The sequence below is a fragment of the Nyctibius grandis genome, chromosome 24, assembly GCF_013368605.1.
Source record: "Nyctibius grandis isolate bNycGra1 chromosome 24, bNycGra1.pri, whole genome shotgun sequence".
Lineage (NCBI taxonomy): Eukaryota > Metazoa > Chordata > Aves > Nyctibiiformes > Nyctibiidae > Nyctibius > Nyctibius grandis.
The window spans coordinates 7,528,643-7,545,761 of NC_090681.1; the positions used below are offsets into that span (position 1 = coordinate 7,528,643).

A 17,119-nucleotide genomic window follows, 5' to 3' on the forward strand; every position below is an offset into this window, starting at 1 on the left:
GGCTAAATGAAAGTCAAAGCATGCATGTCTACTGCAGCACCCTGCAATTAAATTTCAGTGCAGGTTATTCCTACAACTGGGGAAGAGGACGAGCATCAGCAACGAGGAGTCACCATGACTGAAGGCTGGCAAAGTCACCATGACTGAAAGCTGATCAGCCCTCCCAGGACAAGTCTGAATCTTGCAATGTGAAGGGAAGATGGTCATGGAAAGTGTGTGAGTTGAAGCAATGCTGCTATGCTTACCAAATCAAAGATGGCTCCTTGTGAGTGGGGGAGGGAGGAACAAATGTCATATGTGTAAGACTACTCCCTCTGCAGTAAACCTGGAGAGCCCTTGAAGGAATGTCAGGAGGGATGGCAGTTACGGTTCCCAGGCAATTTCCATTATGACAATCTGGCTCAGTAGCTCTTATCACTCAGAGGTGAGGAATTCCCAACAGCTTCAGCAAAATTCATTTAACTTTTCTGAATTGTTTCAATACAGCCAAGATACTTCTGTTAAAAATGCCAATGACCAGACACATATTCCATACACTTGTTGTCAATAACAGATTTTGCATGTAGCTTGCATCACTGGTGAAATAGAAGGAAGAAATGTAGGTTAGTAGGTAGTGAAGTTAAGAGCCCTCTCAGCCAGATTTCCTCCAAGCTGCCTTGTTCACATACACACCACCTCCAGCTTCTGGTGGCAACAGTCACATTTTCACAGAAGTTGTGTTGCCAGCATTTGTTACTGAAAGGGAGGCCCTTTTCCCTAGCCTGCCAAGGTCCCTCTGAGTAGCAGCCCTGCCCTACAGCATAGCTATAGTCCTCCACAATTTGGTATTGTCTGCAAATTTGCTGAGAGTGCAGGACAGCTCATTGTCCACGCCACTAATAAAGACATTAAACCCTATTGACCTATCAGTGTGCATCCCTGAAGGATGCTTCTAGTAACCAGTTGCCAGTTGGACTTCATATTGTTGATATGACCCCTGCAGCCCAACCGTCCAGCCACTTCACATTCCACTTACCCAGTCCAAATCTCAACAACTTGCCTATAAGTAGACTGTGGGAAACCATGTCAAAGGCCTTGATAAAGTCAATGCTACAATCAATCAATATAACATCCAGTGCCCTCCTGTTGTCCACACAGGCTGTTGTCTCATTGTAGAAGGTTGGTCAGGCACAACTGGCCCTTGGTAAATCCCTGCTGGCTGCTCCCAGTCACTTTCTTGTCCTCATGTGCTTGGAAATAGCTTGCAGGAGGATGTGCTGTCCAGTCTTCCCAGGGACTGAGGTAAGGCTGACCAGCTCATAGTTGTCTGGATCCTCCTTCTTGCCATTCTTGACGACAGGTATGATATTTGTCTTTTTTCAATCATCAGGAACTTTTCCCAGTCACCAGGACCTTTCAAAGATGATAGAAAGCAATCTTGAAATTACATTGGCAAGCATTCGGGGCACCCTCAAATGCATACCTTCTGGTCCCATGTGTAGGCCTAATTCAGCTGACATTTTTAAGACACCTGCTCCAGCAAGGGCTGAAACACCCCCTAAACTCAACTGAGTTTAATGACAATATTTCCACTATCTAGGAAGGAAGACTGAAATGAGACTGGTATGGAAGACTCTGTAATGGCAATGTCTGATGTACTCAGACAAACCCTGCTCTCAGTGTGTGCAAATCCTGTGTATTATTCCCAGCAACTGCCATTCCCCATGCTGGTGTTCTCCAGATATGTCAGGTTCTGGCTCCTTATGAAGCTGGTAAAGACAGATATGAAGATCCTTGATCTGAAGAGGACATGACGTTCTCATTGTAATGCCATAGCATATGCTTTTTGACCAAGAGGAAGATGGCAGCAGTGTGAACTGAATAAGACATCGACCTGCTTGTGATGTTGCTGCTTGCTTCTCAGTGCCTTCGTTACTGTACTTTGATATGGCTGCGGGCTCCTAGGGGAGGTAATGGTGGTATCTTGCTGATCCTAGGAATGGGGAGCAGTTACACACACACAAAGAAACCCCCACCAAACCCAACAAAACCATATAGAGTGCTGACAATGATGTAAGACTAGGAAGCTATGCAGCACTGCTGCCCACACAAGCATGCATCTGTTTCTTTTTGCCTGCTTACTGTGTTTAATAATATTCCTAAACTCTGTGTGGCACCTAGCACAGCCAAGGCTCCAGCTCTGTCAGGAGCTTTTAGAAACTAATTCACTAAATACCAGGATCTTATAATGACTTATATTATAAATACTTAAAGCCTGAATACCTGGAATCAGGTAATAACAGGGGAATCTCCACTTCCATTTAAAAAAATTCTAGTCTTACTTTGCAGAGAGAAGCAAGAAATTTTGATTTGATGGATACCACTGGCTCAGAAAACAGTGGGCTGATTCAACTCCTTAAACTGGCAGAAAAGTATTCACTCTGCGTTAATTTTCTGCCAGTTTAATGAACTGAACAAATGCCAGAACTGGTGCAACAGAAGCAGCACGGCCTCACGAGTAGTTTCAGAAGGAGAGAAGCAGAACTGCATGTATCATCATCAGCAAGCTGTTAGATCAACTTAAGACACCTCATTTAAATTCACCATAGAAACAGAGCAAGTACAGAATAGCAAGAATATCTGAAGAGTCAGTTCAGGGACTTCGTGAACTGGAAGATGACTCAGATAGACATTTTTAATAGCCACTGAGAAATCTGTTCTCTGGGAGCTTGTCTAATCCCTTTTCAACCTCATGCCTCTGGTGTTCGTGGCATCCTGCGGCCGTCCACTTCTCACATTATCAAGCTGTGCGTAAACTGCATGAGCTACTTTTGTTTGTTTAAACCTGCTACACCCATATGGGTCCTCTGCTGTCAGACATAATGACAGCTTCTGTTGCTTCCCCATATTATTCATGATTTTATGGGTGTTTGTAATCTCCCCTCCCCCCATCATCTCTGGTCACATCTGCCCATATTACTTACACCCTGCGCCCTTGGAACTAAACAACCTTGTCTACCAAGTACCATAGAAAAGGAGGCTGCCACTCCACAGTCGTAGACTTGCAGGTAAGAAAGAGGTCGTTGCTTCCCTCCCAGCTTTAACCCACTCTGCTATTCATATCTGCCCACAAGCAGAGCAGTCTTCTCCAGCCCACCCTAAGCAAGTGGACACCATCAGCAGTGTAACCTCTGACATACCTCCTCCTCCACACCACTGTGCCTCTGCCCCCTCTTACCATTCCAGCCCCTGTGTAGTTTTCCCCCCTCCTGGTCCCCTTTACTCTTCAGGATGAGCTGGGCTCCCCTGCTTAGCTCCTGTCTTCCCTGCCAATGGTATACATTTTGTTCAGCACCTCCCCAGTCCAGCCAAGAGCTGGGTCTGCCTCCTCACCTTATTATATCCCCCATGCCACTTGTCCCTCTCTGTCCTTTTGTCTGGTGCTTCCATTGACTGCACTAAGTCCCCATGAATAAAAAAAATTTCTCCTTCCCTTCAGAGCAGAAAGGAACCTGCACATGGGTTTTATCGTGGTGAGGACAGGACTGCACTGGGGGAGAAATGGCCGGCCACTGAACACTCAGGACCTCTCATAGGTGACTGCTGTCCGGGGCACGTTGGCCTAACCAGACTTGAACACCCATGTTTGGATGGAGAGAAACACATCGATTTTCTACGAACTGGAGTACATTTGTATTTCAAGTTTAAAGGTCTTGAAAGATGTTTAAACAGCTCTAGTGCAGTCTAGAGCCACCTTCACCTCATAATCAGAGGTTTTGGCCTCAAAACATCTTGATGCTCTAAACTTCTTAATGTTCTCCATATTGAGAACTTCATATGGAGCTGGATCTTGTTGGATCTTCTCTATTTGGCTGCACCCATCCATATCCAGGAGGGCATTTAGGCCTTTGATACACTTTCAGCTGATTTCACTGTGGAGACCAATACGGACAATGGCAAGTAGATTATGCCTGAGGAAGGCTATAAAAATATGCCAAACATATAACAACACTTTCCCAACATTTCTTCAGGTTCTTCTTTAGTCAGAGAAGGCATTGCTGTGATCCCCTGGCAGTCCCTGACAGAATTTTCTTCCCCTCATTTCTTTCATGCTTTTTTGAAACACTTATGAACCTTTGGTGCCAGTATCATGCTGCAGCAATGAGTTTCACCATAACCTCTCTACAAAAAAATACCCAAGCACAGCCCCATTCCTCTCCCAGAACAGCAAATCCCAGAACATGGAAGGCACTTTAGGCTCTAACTTCCACAACTCCCAGCAAGCTTGGAGCACAGGCTGAAATAAAAAACTACCTTTTTTTTCCCATTTCATCTCCCAGTTATACCCAGCTATGCCATTGCTAGATGGATTTCAAGAGGTGGCATTGTATTAGCAAACCTCCCTCATACCAGTTTGGAAATCAGAAGCAGTATCTGTAAAGCAGAGAAACAAAAAACTGCTGAGTGTGGTTGCACGGCAGAGTGCATGTAACATGTGTCTCCAGTGCTGAATGCTGGTGTGCAGGTGGGGTTTCAGGAAAGCAAATACCTTCCCCAGTTAGAATGACTGTACACAAGACCTCCTCAGTTTCCCTACAAGTAAGGTCTTGTTCATTCTGTATCTCTTGTGCGCATTTTGATTTTAGATGTAAACCTAGAAAATTCACTTTAAAGCGCTGATACTGCATTCAGAACAAGTATATTTCAGTGCGTGCTATGGAAACAGGACCAAAGAGTAACATTTTAACTCAGTATGACAGTATGGACAATATTCTATCAGAGTGTTACAAGCCAAACCACCTAGCACTCAAAGCATCTTCCTTTGGCATTGCCTGAAATAAAACAGCATGGAAATACAACTTTAGCTAATGTACCCACTGGCAAAAGAGGACGATGCATTCTAAGACTGCCACGTCCAGCTGCACAGCCGGGAGGCTGGGAGCGCTCACCAGCTGCTGACTGGGTCCTCTGTTGACTCAGCTGGGTGATTGCACCCCAGTGCTGTACAAAACCATCGAGCCACCGCTCCTCCGTGTCCGTCACTGTACCACCCTCCAGGTCAGCGTCACACGAGCCCTGGGGCTTTGCTTACAGCCGGGTAACGCTTAGCGCAGCTTTTCCCGATTAGTGCTGGAAGGTGTCTTGTCTCCGATTCCACCTGAACATCTTTGTGCTGCACATACCAGAGGTGGAAGCAGCCACAGCTGGGACCCCGCTTGATTCAGCGCCAAGTCCCAAACTTACCAAGAGATAAACACAAAACGGGAGCTGCAACGAAGGCCCTGGAGGACAAACCTCTGTGTGCCGCCTGGCATAGGGCCCTCTGCCCTGCTCTCAGGGAGACTGGTCTCTTGTAAACGCCTCGTGTTACCGGGCAGGGAGGGAGCGCCTGCGAAGGCACGGTCAGTGCCCACCCCACCTCGGGCCCCTCCAGAGCCCTGAGGCGCCGGCGGAGACCGAGCTGCTGGCAGCCCCGGCGAGGACCCACCGAGGGACTCGCTCTGGAGGGCTCTGGTGCACAAACCCACCGTGAAACCCGTCATCAGCGGGCCTCACCTGCACCCTGCGCTCCGTCCCGCGACACCCACCCGCGGCGAGCTGCTCGCCCGCTCCCCGTTCTCGCCGTTTCCCTGCGGGCGCCCTTCAGAAGGCAGCAGCCCCTCGGCGCTAACGCAAGGTGACCCCCCCACGCCCGCCGCCCGCCCCCCCCAAAATGGCCGACGCTCCCTCACCGCCCTCGCCCAGAACCGGGGGAGGGCGCCGAGGAGCTGCACCCGCGTCCGGGCCCGGCAGCCCCCGCCCCGCTCCCCTTGACGTCAAGCACCGCCCGGTACCGTGTCCCTCCCCTCATTGTCAGCTCCCGCATCCGCCGCCTGAGCCCGGAGCCCCCCGCGGGCTGCGGCTGCTCAAACCTGGGCTGTCCCGCCGCTTTAGAGCCCGCCGAGGGCGGGAGAGAGGGAGGCCCGGCTCTCTCCCCCTGCCCAGGTAGGCAGAGGTGGGCGATGAGGGGTAACGGGTGGGCGGGGGGGGGGGTGCCACAGACCGCCGGGGCGGGGAGGAATTTGAGGCATCCGCTTTGTCTCCGAGGACGGCACACCGCCTTCCCTACCCCGCGGCGGGTGTCGCAGGGCCGGGTCGCTCCACGGTGTGGGTCCCCCCCGCCGCCGCCGCCACACCGTGGGGCGACCCGGCCCTGCAACACCCGCGCCGGGGCCTCAGCTCTCCCGCTCGGAAATGGAGCCGCCGTCGGGTTCCTTCCGACGTGACCGGAACAGCCGCTTTTCCTGAGCGGAGAACGGCTCCGGCGGCTCCCGGTCCCCGCCCGGGAAGGGCACGGTCCTTCAGGGGTTCGCTGCGAGTTGCCTTGAGGGAAGGTTTTAAACTCGCTGGGGTTTTGGTGTAGTTGGATCGATGGGCATCGTTGGGTTTTTGAGATTTTTGGAGGTTTCCAGGCATTCAAATCACGGGATTTCTGTGAATAACCATTTTTTTTTCCTTGCTGCAGCCACATACTCCCTTTCCTGTTGGTTGTTTTTTTCTGAATTCCCCCTTCTCTCCCCAGCCCACCCACATTTATCCTATAATTACTAATGTTCTCTCTTTTATATGTGAGCTTTTCCGATGCTCTGCCTTTGGTAATCACTTTAGCCTTCTCTGCTCCCCCGTCGTGAGGGAATTCATTGATGGAGTATCATGAAACATTTCTTTTTCTCTCCATAAAATGTCTTAAAAGTACCACATTTGGCTTTGCCAGGTGTCCCACGTGCTGGTATGCAAAGCAAGTGGAATAGCAGACCTTTGGTGGTTGTCCTGGGTGACCGCGCTTTCATTGCAAATCCGCATTTTTTTTTTCTTCTAATGCTGCATCTGAAGCCTTTAAACCAATTAAACACAAGTTAAAGCGACCATCCCAACAGCGCATTTGAGTTAGGCTCAGTGGGATTAGATTTTAATTGATGCATAAATTCTGTTAAAACCTTCAGCAAAAATCACGCAAAAGAGTGCTAGTCATCGCAGCGTGCGTTGGGGTTGTTTCTTATCGAGTCTCCAGCTGAGAGCCGCCTGGGCGGGCGAGCGCCTCTCCAAGCGATACCACACAGCGATGACAGTGAAAGGGGAAGTATTTTTACAACCCTGGAGTAGTCTCAGGCATTCAGAGTTTAGGGGGAAAAAATGCAGTTACTTACCACATGCCTACAGTCTCTTGGCAGAGATACGCATCTCCTGGCCTGCTGGATAGTGAGGAGGGACAGTGTTCCTCAGTGTTGCTGCTCTCTGCGCGAGTACAAAACGAACTGCTACATGCTCTGGTCAGTTAATGCAGCCCATGGCAGTGTTTCGGCAGGGGCAGCGTGCTCCGTTGCTGTTTTGCATCTGCGGCACTCACAGAAGCATAATTCCTCCATTGTGTCAGCTCCGTGGTGGTAAGGACGGCAGAAAACCTTCGGTGCTGCCTGTCAGGCAGACCCACACCACCCCAGGGCTCTGAGAGCGCGATGGTCGTATGGGGGGCTGGGGTGCAGGACCCCTCCCGGGCTTGGGGCTCCCTCGCTGGGATTGTGCCCTGGCAGCTGGGGCTGGTGGGGGCAGCCAGCCCTCTGTTACCAGGCCAGGCACTGCGGGGAGGAGGAGGACGTGGAGAGCTGGTTGCTGTGTTTCTTTTGGACGTGTGGCTGAAAGTTCCTGCGGGCAGGAGTGAATCCAGGGTAAGGGAGAATTGAGCCATTAAAGAGCAGGCAGGTCCCTGCTAACTAACCCCTATGTCTCTGTTCTGGTCTGAGCAGCCCTTCAGCCTCAGCTTCCCCATAATCCTATAAATGGTAAAGTTTCTTCACTCCAGTACAGGGCAATCTGACCGATTCCTACTTTCTAGGAAGGCAGAATAAGTTAGGGCAATGTGGGCTCTTCACTAGCCCTCTGGCTTTCTTTGTGCTCTGAAATTTTGGCCCAACTGAGAATAAGTTACTGAATTTATTTATTTAACATGAGTTAGGAAGTGTAGACAAAAATAGCTCTTGTTAAAAAAGAGTACTCTCAAATGTGGTTATTACCAGAAATGGTAATGTTTAAAAGCCCAGTATGCCTTACAATCTAGACCGTGTTATTTTGTTTGTTAAAATGGGTTGGTGATTACATCTTTGAGCATGACCTTACCATAGTATTGTACACAGGCACTCTGAGGTTGCGCTCATCCTCTGCAAAATCATTCCTTCCCACTGAGGGCTGCGGTCGGTGAGGAACCAGACGATATGTGCCTCCTTCTTCATGGAACCTTTTCAGAAAGTGTGGCTGGCGTGACTGAGCCAAAATAGGACAATTTTGATACAATTCTTACATGAAAATGAAGCAAATAATCTTTTTTGGAGGCCATTTGGATTGGAAGATTCACGTGATGGTGATGATTAGTATCAGTGAATATGTCTTTAACTAGTGCAATGCAGGTCATAGGAATCCTTAAAATGTATAGGAAGGGAGAGCACTGGTTGTGGTGGATATGGCTTTGTCAGTTACGTCTTCACAAGTCCAAGGCCTATTGTACAGTCTTTTTGCCTTGGGTGATGTTTGGATCTGCACGTGTGAAGTAGAAAGCGTGAGTGTTTTCAAATACGTGGTGACAGCTGATGGGCAGGTGTTGCTTGCCAGCACTTCCTGCAGCCCTGGTGCTGGTGGTCTGCTTCATCCTTCCATACTGTTATTCCCTCTGCTTTAGGCAGGCTGCTTCTTTGGAGGGCTTTGAGTCCTTTCATTTGCTCTCCATAGTCACCAAAGGTGGGATTCATCTCCCCGTCCAAGCTCAGCTGTTTGCCAGGGTAACTGCAGCCACCTGCTGCAGACAACGTGGACAGTCCCATCTCTCTGGATTTGAGGGTTTAGAGCTGGTGACAGAATCAGTTTGGTGGAACCCACAAACCGTTTGCCTTTAATTGGCCAGGTTTAGGAGCCTTCATAACCACCCTGACCCCAAGAAGGCACTGCAGGCATCCCATTCCCGCAGAGTAGATGGGGTTTGGGTCGATTCAGCAGCCTGGAAATCAGAGCTCTTTGTGAAATGATCAAATATGAAGTGTGGCATTGGGTGTCAGCCACCAAAATGTGGCAGTTTAGGCCTTAATCTTTTTGTGTCTCTGGCTTTGTCTTCCTAGGTTTTGGCAGTGATGTTCCCGTGCTGAGGCCCTGATCCCCACAGATAAGGGGTTGTAAGGCACAGTTCAGCCGTGTGTTCTTTAACCCTCACCAGGGTGGAGTAAGATACGCAGGTGCGACAAGCAGCCTTACCTAAGTGCACTGACAGTAAGCACAGGAGCATAAACACAGGCAGTTTCTGTTTCCTTCTGTGTAAAACAGAGCTGAGACTATTTCGGTGCTTTCTTGCAGTGGTTGTGCAGCAAATTGAACGTTTGCGTTCCTGAGCGTTTGAGATTCTCATAGAAACACAATCTTGAAAGGTGAATGTGCTGTTACAGTAAAGGGCTAAAAGGAGAGAGGGTGTTTAGAAAATATTTTTAATGTTATACTTGGCAATCAGCCTGCTCTGTAGCCTTTTGCTGTGAGAGCTGGATAAGCTCTACTGATGGTGGAACCCATTAGGATCCACACCAATAGCCCCAGGAACGAAATGGATCATTTATTCGCTTAGGAGCAAAGTTGCCAAAATACACAGCTATAAAGTGTAAGGAAACATCAGCTGATAAGTTTCTTTCTTTGTGACAGTGCGCAAATGAGAGCTGCTGCTCGCTGCTGCAACCCTGTCAACTTGGAGGAGAGACAGGGATTTCTCACATCCTCTTCAGTCACGGTTTTGGGAAGTGCTGTGTAGGTGCAGGTGGGCACTGTGGCTGGAGGAGGTGGGTTTGCCTTTCCCCTTGTCCCGGCTGCTTTCTCGTCCAGGTGCCCCTTCCAGCCCTACCCCAGCCGACACAAACTCCGTGCAGCCATGTGGAGGGAGCTGATCTGGGTGAAAATTAATCATCAGCCTCCCCCTCAACCTCCTTTAACCCAGCCTAATTCCCAGCCAGGCTGCAGGGATGCTTTTGTCTGGCCAGGACAGGGGAGCGTGGGGCTAGAAGGGGGCAGGCGCATTGCAGGGCCATCTAAAAATGACTCTAAAACATCAGTCTGAGGATCTGGTCCGAAGTCTATGAAGTCACTTGTGCAGTGGTAGCATCCCCTGAGCATATTATGCATTGCTGCCTGTGTGCCTGTGTTTGTATTTCTGCCACCACCTTGCTTTCGTGGTGACTTTGGACATGCTGCCTTTGCAAGGTTCCTGCTCGCACAAAGCGCTGCCCAGGTTTGGGCATCAGCAGTACAGACGCCACGTTTAGATGACTTAAGTGAAAAAATCCCTGTATTTATTAAGTCCCAATGATTTTGGCCCTGTTTGTCAGAGCTTCACTGGATTGGGCAAACCTCAAATATCTTCTTCTCAAAGTAACTTCTGAGCTGTGTCATTCAGGGTCTGATCAGCTGTGTTGAGCTTGGGCCAGCAAAATGCACTGGTCTTCCAGCAAAATGCACTGGTCTCGCGTGTGTAAATACTTTGTGTGAGCTGGAAACTTCTATATTGCTGCTCATTGGCCTGCCACAGCGTAACACCGGCCATCCTGAGCTGCCTCATCCCCTGTGCGGCCCTGGCCCTCGAGGAATCGGTTGTCCACAACCCAACTGTGCTCGGTGCCAGCCCTCGTCCTCCCTTGGTGGCAGGCATGGGTGGGCTGGCCCAGCTCCGTGGGCAGATCCCACTTCTCACGGGTGGGCTTCTGGGTGCTCCAGGATGAAACTGGGGGGGGACTTGCGCTGCCAAGTGCAACCCTCCCCTGCCACCCCCTCACTGTCTGCCCTGGTTTGGGAGGAATGTGTGGTGGTTTTGCCCCTTCCAGTCACGAAGGGGAAAGTGTAGGCTTTGACGATTTTAATCAGTGCTGCGTGGACTAGCCCCTGCATGTAGATGCTTATAGGTCTGAATTTACTTAGCTAATTGGTTTTTAAGTCATAGATTAAGTCATAGTTTGACCTGCCGTACAGCCCAGGCAATAGCAGCAAACCTCACTTAATATCAAATTAACGCATTAACTTAGCTATTTTTGAGGTTTGCGATTTCAAATTGCAAACTTGATGGTTTGGGGGGGCATTGGTGAATATAAATAAGATTTTTTGCCATGAGAACCCATGTTCCTTGGTTGGATTTGTGATCGTTTGGCTCAGAAGCAGCAGGACAGATTTCATTCGGACACCCTGCAAACAACGTGTGCACTGCACACCTCTGAAAAAGCAGAGCAGCAGGAGGAGATGAGAGCTGAGCCTTTCTTAGCCCTGGTAGGAATCGGCTTTGGTGGTTAATATTACAAAACCCCTGAAGCTTGGGGCTCATGTGTCAGGCTGCACGATAGGAGAGAAAAGCATCTGCTTCAGTAGGCAGGTGATGTGAGAGGGCTGCCTGACCTGCGTCACGGCATAGCAGTCCTGCCGGGCTGCCGAGGAGCGTGCTGTCGGGTGGCCCATGGCCTTCGCTGTCGGGTGGCACACGCCTTCGCTGCGGGACAGAGGAGCGTGCTGTTGGGTGGCACACGGCCTTCGCTGTCGGGTGGCACATGCCTTCGCTGCGGGACAGCACCCCTCCCGCTCCGGGAGCCGGTGGGCAACAGGTAGCAGGTTATCCCATCGACTGCTTGTGTCTGCTCCAGGGGTGCAGGAGTGCGCGACAGCTGCATTGGAAGCGCAAGTGCCGCAGTAGGAAAAGGTGGAGTAGGGGCGAAAGAGCGAGCACGTTGTTGTGTGATCAGACCCGTGTCTTTGCTTCTCACATACGCGTTGCAGTGTTCTAATTGACCTCTGAAGCGGTAGCTTCCTCCTAAGCTGAAAATGTGCCTTTCTACATGACTGATTATGATGAACATAAGCTCAAGCCACTCTTTAATCAGCTCAAGCACGTTTCTCTTTACCTTGAATGTTTACTTTTCATGTTTTCCTCTGTTGTCGCAAGCAATCCAGATGCTTGCAGAAAGGTAAAACAGCTCAAGGCTGTGCGGCGGTGGGCTCCTGGCAGCACAGCTCTCTGCTTCCTGGTGTCGTCAGCTCTGCCACACCGTGCTGCATGCAGCACGGCATCCTACAGCTGGGAATGACAGATTTTGCTGCAGTGCTGCACCCTCATTACGTGTTGCAGCAGAATTCGTCAGACTTTGTTTTCACGTTCGTTCTCAAAATTGCTTTTATATAAATTGCTTTTATATGCGTTATCTGGGTTTTAAGCTACAGTGCTGGCTTGTGGCTTCCCCGTTGGGTTGGTTTGAAAATTGCAGGATATGTTTCCAAAGCTGAAAGGAGGCTGCAGAGGCTCCAAGCTTGTGCTGATCATCTGATTCCACTGCAGCACTTTTCAGCTGCTTGTGCCTTTGAGGTGCCTGTGCCTCACGTGGGAGTGCAGTGGGTTACCTTAGAGGGAAAATCTGATGAAACTGCTTTAAGAACTTGTTGTTACATGTGATCTCTTAGTGGAATTTACCAGAATAGAAAGGAGATTCCTGACCTAGGATCTGGAACAGAGCTGAAAAAACATTAACTCCTCAGGTAGTGTGAATCATTTGGAAATATGTTGTTTTTTACTGGAGAACAATAGCTCCTGTGTGCTAATAAATAACTGTTAGTACTGCGTTGTGGTGAGAATTTGAACTTGGGGCAGTCACAAAATCCTAATGAAGCTTCTCACTCCATTGTTTGTATACCATTCTGTATAGCTACTGTTTGGGATTGTTTTTAGTGTTGTTGAGTGTGATTAATGTCTCAGTATAAAGGTATCCTGTGTAATGTGGGTGTTGACGTTTCTAGGTGAGATTTGGCTGTCGTATATTATAAACTGCCTGCATATGCTCTGAAATTCTCTGGATCTTGCCTTCAGGTAGCTTTTTGCATTGGGCAGAGCGTAGCAACAAGCAGCACAGTTTGGAATAGGGCATTTCTTTTTACGTGAAATAAACTGTCACAGAGGTACTGTGAAGGGGAGAGTGAGTATCAGCAGTGCTTTGGGAAAGCCATGAAACTGCGTGTTTGAAGGTGAATGCGGGAGTAATCCTATAACCTGCTGTGGAGGCGGGGGGACCGTTTTCCTGCGGTGATTGGGAGATGGGGGGAGCTTTTTGGGTGTATAGTCTCTGCAGAGTGTAGACAGCAAAAGAGCTCCTGATCGGTGAGTGATAAATAGCTACGTATGTGAGGCTGGCTTTAGGCACAGGCAGAGTAAAACGGCAACTGTGGAGAGCAGAAAAACAGTTGTGCCCTGTTGACTGCCTGGATTGCCGTGCGGCACCTCGATTGCCATGCGGCACCTCGATTGCCATGCAACTCTCCTTGAGCCTGGGTCACCTTCACTGCATCTCTCCTGAGCAGCAGTAGTGGCAAGCCCCATTCTCTAGCTTTCTTTCCCTGATTGTCTTAGAACAGAAACACGCTCCCAAGCCCTTGCTCACAGATCATCTCTGCTCACTCTTTCCTCTGCTGCCTACATTTTGAGCTGATTTGCAGAGCAGGGCTCTTCCCCTCCCACCCCCCTTCTTTTTTGCTTCCTTTCTTCTTTTTTTAGTGATCTCTGCTCTGTGTGCCTCCAGTGACTGTAGGGACTGCTGGAGCACATGGCTGGGAGTGCTCAGCACCATCCTTGCCTCGGAGCCTGGCCATGCTGTATGTGAGCTGCTGGAGCACACAGAGCACCTCTCCTCTGCAAAAGCAGGTCTGGTGGCAACAAGCTGGAGAGGGTCAGCAAAGCATCAGCAGCATGGCAGTGACTGTGTGTGGGGCTGCACGAGTAATAGCACAGCAGGCAGGTCCAGGGAGAAGGTTGTTCTCTTCTGCTCACTGGTGAGGTGCTGTCTGAAGTGCAGTGAGAGTCAGGTGGATCTTTCACTAGACCAGGTTGCTCAAAGCCCTGTCCAACCTGACCTTGAACACTTCCAATGATGGGGCATCCACAACTTCTCTAGGAAACCTGTGCCAGTATCTCACCACCCTCATCGTAAAAAATTTCTTATGTCCAGTAAACCTACCCTCTTTCAGTTTGAAACTGTTGCCCCTTGTCCTGTCACTACAAGCCGTGGTAAGAAGTCTCTCTCTCTTTCTTGTAAACCCCTTTTATATATTGAAAGGCCACAACAAGGTCTCCTGAGAGCCTTCTCTTCTCCAGGCTGAACAATCTCAACTCTCTCAGCCTTTCCTCACAGGAGAGGTGTTCCAGCCCTTGGATCATTTCTGTGGCCTCCTCTGAACCCACTCTAGTCTTTTTGGGGGCCCCAGAGCTGGACGCAGCACTGCAGGGGGGGTCTCACGAGAGTGGAGCAGAGGGGCAGAAGCCCCTGCCTCGACCTGCTGGCCACGCTGCTGGGGATGCAGCCCAGGGTACGGTTAGCTTTCTGGGCTGCAAGCACACATTGCGGGCTCACATCCAGTTTTTCATCCACCAGTATCCCCAAGTCCTTCTCCTCAGGGCTGCTCTCAATCCCCTCGTCCCCCAGACTGATGCTGGGGATTGCCCCGACCCACGTGCAGGAAGTTGCAACATGGTAAATTCTGACTGGACCTAAAGGAAAATAATTTTCACTGCGACATTGGTCTGACATGGGAACGGGGCCCCAGGGGTTGTGGCATCTCCAACGCTGGAGTTTTTCACAATTTGATGCAGTCATGAGCAACCTGCTCCAGCTTTTGACGCTAACCCTGCTTGGAGTGAGAGCTGGGCTAGGTTCTGTGACACTTGCAGTTAACTTCATCCCCTTACTGGCAACCAAGATGAGACAGAAAATGTGGATTTCCCACTCCCTCCCTCCTCTGTAGAAAGGAACAGCCTGGTAGGGGAAGCGGTGTGGTCCCATCTCGGTACAGCCAAGCCAGTCCTTCCTTCCTGTGAAACATCCTTCCTTCCTTCCTTCAGTCCAGGGAGTACAAGGGGGAAAAGGACACATAAATAACAACGTGAGGGAGTGAGGTGAGCCAGCCATGCCCTGGAAGAGTGCTGGAGGGAGACCTGCTGCTGCCATTTGTGGCTTATGCTCAATTTTTCACTCTCCACTTCTTAAATGTTCTGTAATAAAAGCATATGCTCTCTTGGCTCTGATCTTCATTTAGGATGGGACTCAGATAAATTAATGCTTGGCATTAAGCCTGCAGATTTCCTCATTAGCATCTTGTGTAATGCTTGCAGGATTACATGGGCTTCAAAAGCAATAGAATTTGTCTGTCTTCTGTCCAGAGTACCTGTTGTCCATTAGATACCAGTGGACCTAAAAGCAAATGCAGGCTGCCCAGTAGAATGCCTCTTTCTTGTTATAGGGTGTTTCAAGATTGTTTTTCTAGCAGCATGAAACTGAGAATTTGGAACAAAGTTTTCTCATGATAGTCATGAGTTGGCTGGCATCTTTAGCCCTTTTGTCCCTACGGACAAGAGGCTGGTAGGAGCTGGATAAACTTTGAAGTTGGTGATGTGTTCAGCCCTGACTGTGGGAGAAATACTGCTCAGCACCTTCCTGCTGGAAATCCTGTCCCACACTTCTGACCTGAACAGCTTCTTAGCTGTGTACTGAAGGAGGCAGCTGGATGCTCAGGATGATCTTCTCCCTGGGAAATTATGGCTGTTCTTCTGCTGTGTCAGTGCCCACTCTGGTCAAAGGAGCCACTTTATGCCAGCGAATGGGGAATAACTCTGGCCCGTTTTGGGAAGAGGGAGCAGAAGCCAGGTATCCCTCTGCTATCTCTTTCTGCATTAAGGAGAATCTCAACAGTGGCTGCTGAATCCCCTGGCCAGTCACCAGACCTTGAACCTCTAGCTCGTGGAGAGCGTGGAGTCTTCCCTCACAGCTCTTAGCCCAGAGCAGGGTCTGTGGCACAGTGCACGTGGCTGGTCTCTGCCTGCCAGTGCAGTGGGACGCGTTGGTCTCTGCCTGCTAGTGAAGTGAGATGTGCTCACCCTTTTGGACCATTTGCCCAGCTTCTGGCGCAATGCTGTGTGTCGCGTGTGTGAAATGCCCCTTGTCCTTTCAAGATGCTTAGCCTGCAGGTGAAAATATTCTGTCCATAAATTCATCAAGAGTTTTGAGTGGGCTGTTTTCAGTGGCACAACTGCACAGTGTCGTAACACCATCCTGGCAGCCTGTCTCAGAGCTTCCCCATTGTCCATGGAGTATTAATTTTGAGGTTAATGTGTTTAAGTCCCCACAGCTACAAGCGTGCTCTCACAAAGGCAGCGTATTCCTTAAAAGATCCAGGCTATGATCTGTCTGTAAAAGTTATTTTATTTACTTTTTTGTTACCTGAGGGTGTTTTCAGAAATAAATTGAACACAAAAGACTCCTCTTAGAGTCCTCCAATCCACCCAGCTGTCTTCATTGAATAAATCACATTTAAGAGAGTGACATAAGCTCCTGAATACCTCCTTTCATTTGACTTCACACTTGCCAGTGAACAAAAAAGTTGTATTCTGAAGCTTGCAGGGAAAAAACCATGCCTGTTCTAATAAGGGAGTCCAAGATCACAATTAATATTTGTGGCACATCCAGGGGACAGAGATCCCGACAGTTTGTGTTGGGAGGCTGTGAAGGATTTGGAGATTACTCGCAGTGCATTAGCCAGCCAGCCTTCATTTACCTTCACGAGTCATTGTGGAACGCTGTACCCGAGGTCCACCTAGTTCAGGTGGCTTCGGGGAGAAATCACGCGGGCTTTGGCTGCGTTGTCTGTGAGTCAGTGCGTGCGGTGGGTGGGGTATCGGCCGCTCCTGCCCCGCTCACGGTGCATCGTGCCTCGTCTTGCCTGCCTGCTGTCCTGCCGGCTCCTGGCCCGCGCAGGGCTCGCTGGGCTCGGCTCTGCTCCCTGCAGAGCACCCTGAGCTGGCGATGGAGTCTCGGTTTACTAATAGCACCCAAGGTCTTGCTTTAGAGCAGAGCGTGGGTTTCATGGATGGCAAAAGGAGCAGATAGAGTCTTCTCCCTGCGCCAAAAGGTTCGCTTCGAGCCCGCAACGATGCTGCTGGTGCAGGGGAGTCCCGCAGGCGGGCTGCGTGGTGTAACGCAAGCCCACCAGCCTTCATGCCAGAGGCATTTCACATGGCTGACCGCGCTGCGTGGTGTAACGCAAGCCCACCAGCCTTCATGCCAGA

At 49.9% G+C, this 17,119-nt stretch overlaps 1 protein-coding gene and 1 long non-coding RNA gene across 2 annotated transcripts in view; one reads left to right on the forward strand and one right to left on the reverse strand.

Moving 5' to 3' along the window:
• Nucleotides 1–443: 443 nt before the first annotated feature.
• LOC137673238 (uncharacterized) lies at nt 444–5,789 on the reverse strand. Its single transcript, XR_011049705.1, has 2 exons — nt 5,712–5,789; nt 444–1,972 (listed from the first exon to the last, which is right to left on the reverse strand). It is a non-coding gene; the product is annotated as an uncharacterized lncRNA (long non-coding RNA).
• Nucleotides 5,790–5,867: 78 nt separating this feature from the next.
• LUZP1 (leucine zipper protein 1) overlaps nt 5,868–17,119 on the forward strand; it is a 44,371-nt gene continuing 33,119 nt past the window's right edge. The window contains exon 1 of the mRNA XM_068417937.1: nt 5,868–5,964. The gene's annotated coding sequence lies outside the window, so the exon portion shown is untranslated. The remainder of the gene's footprint in view (nt 5,965–17,119) is intronic.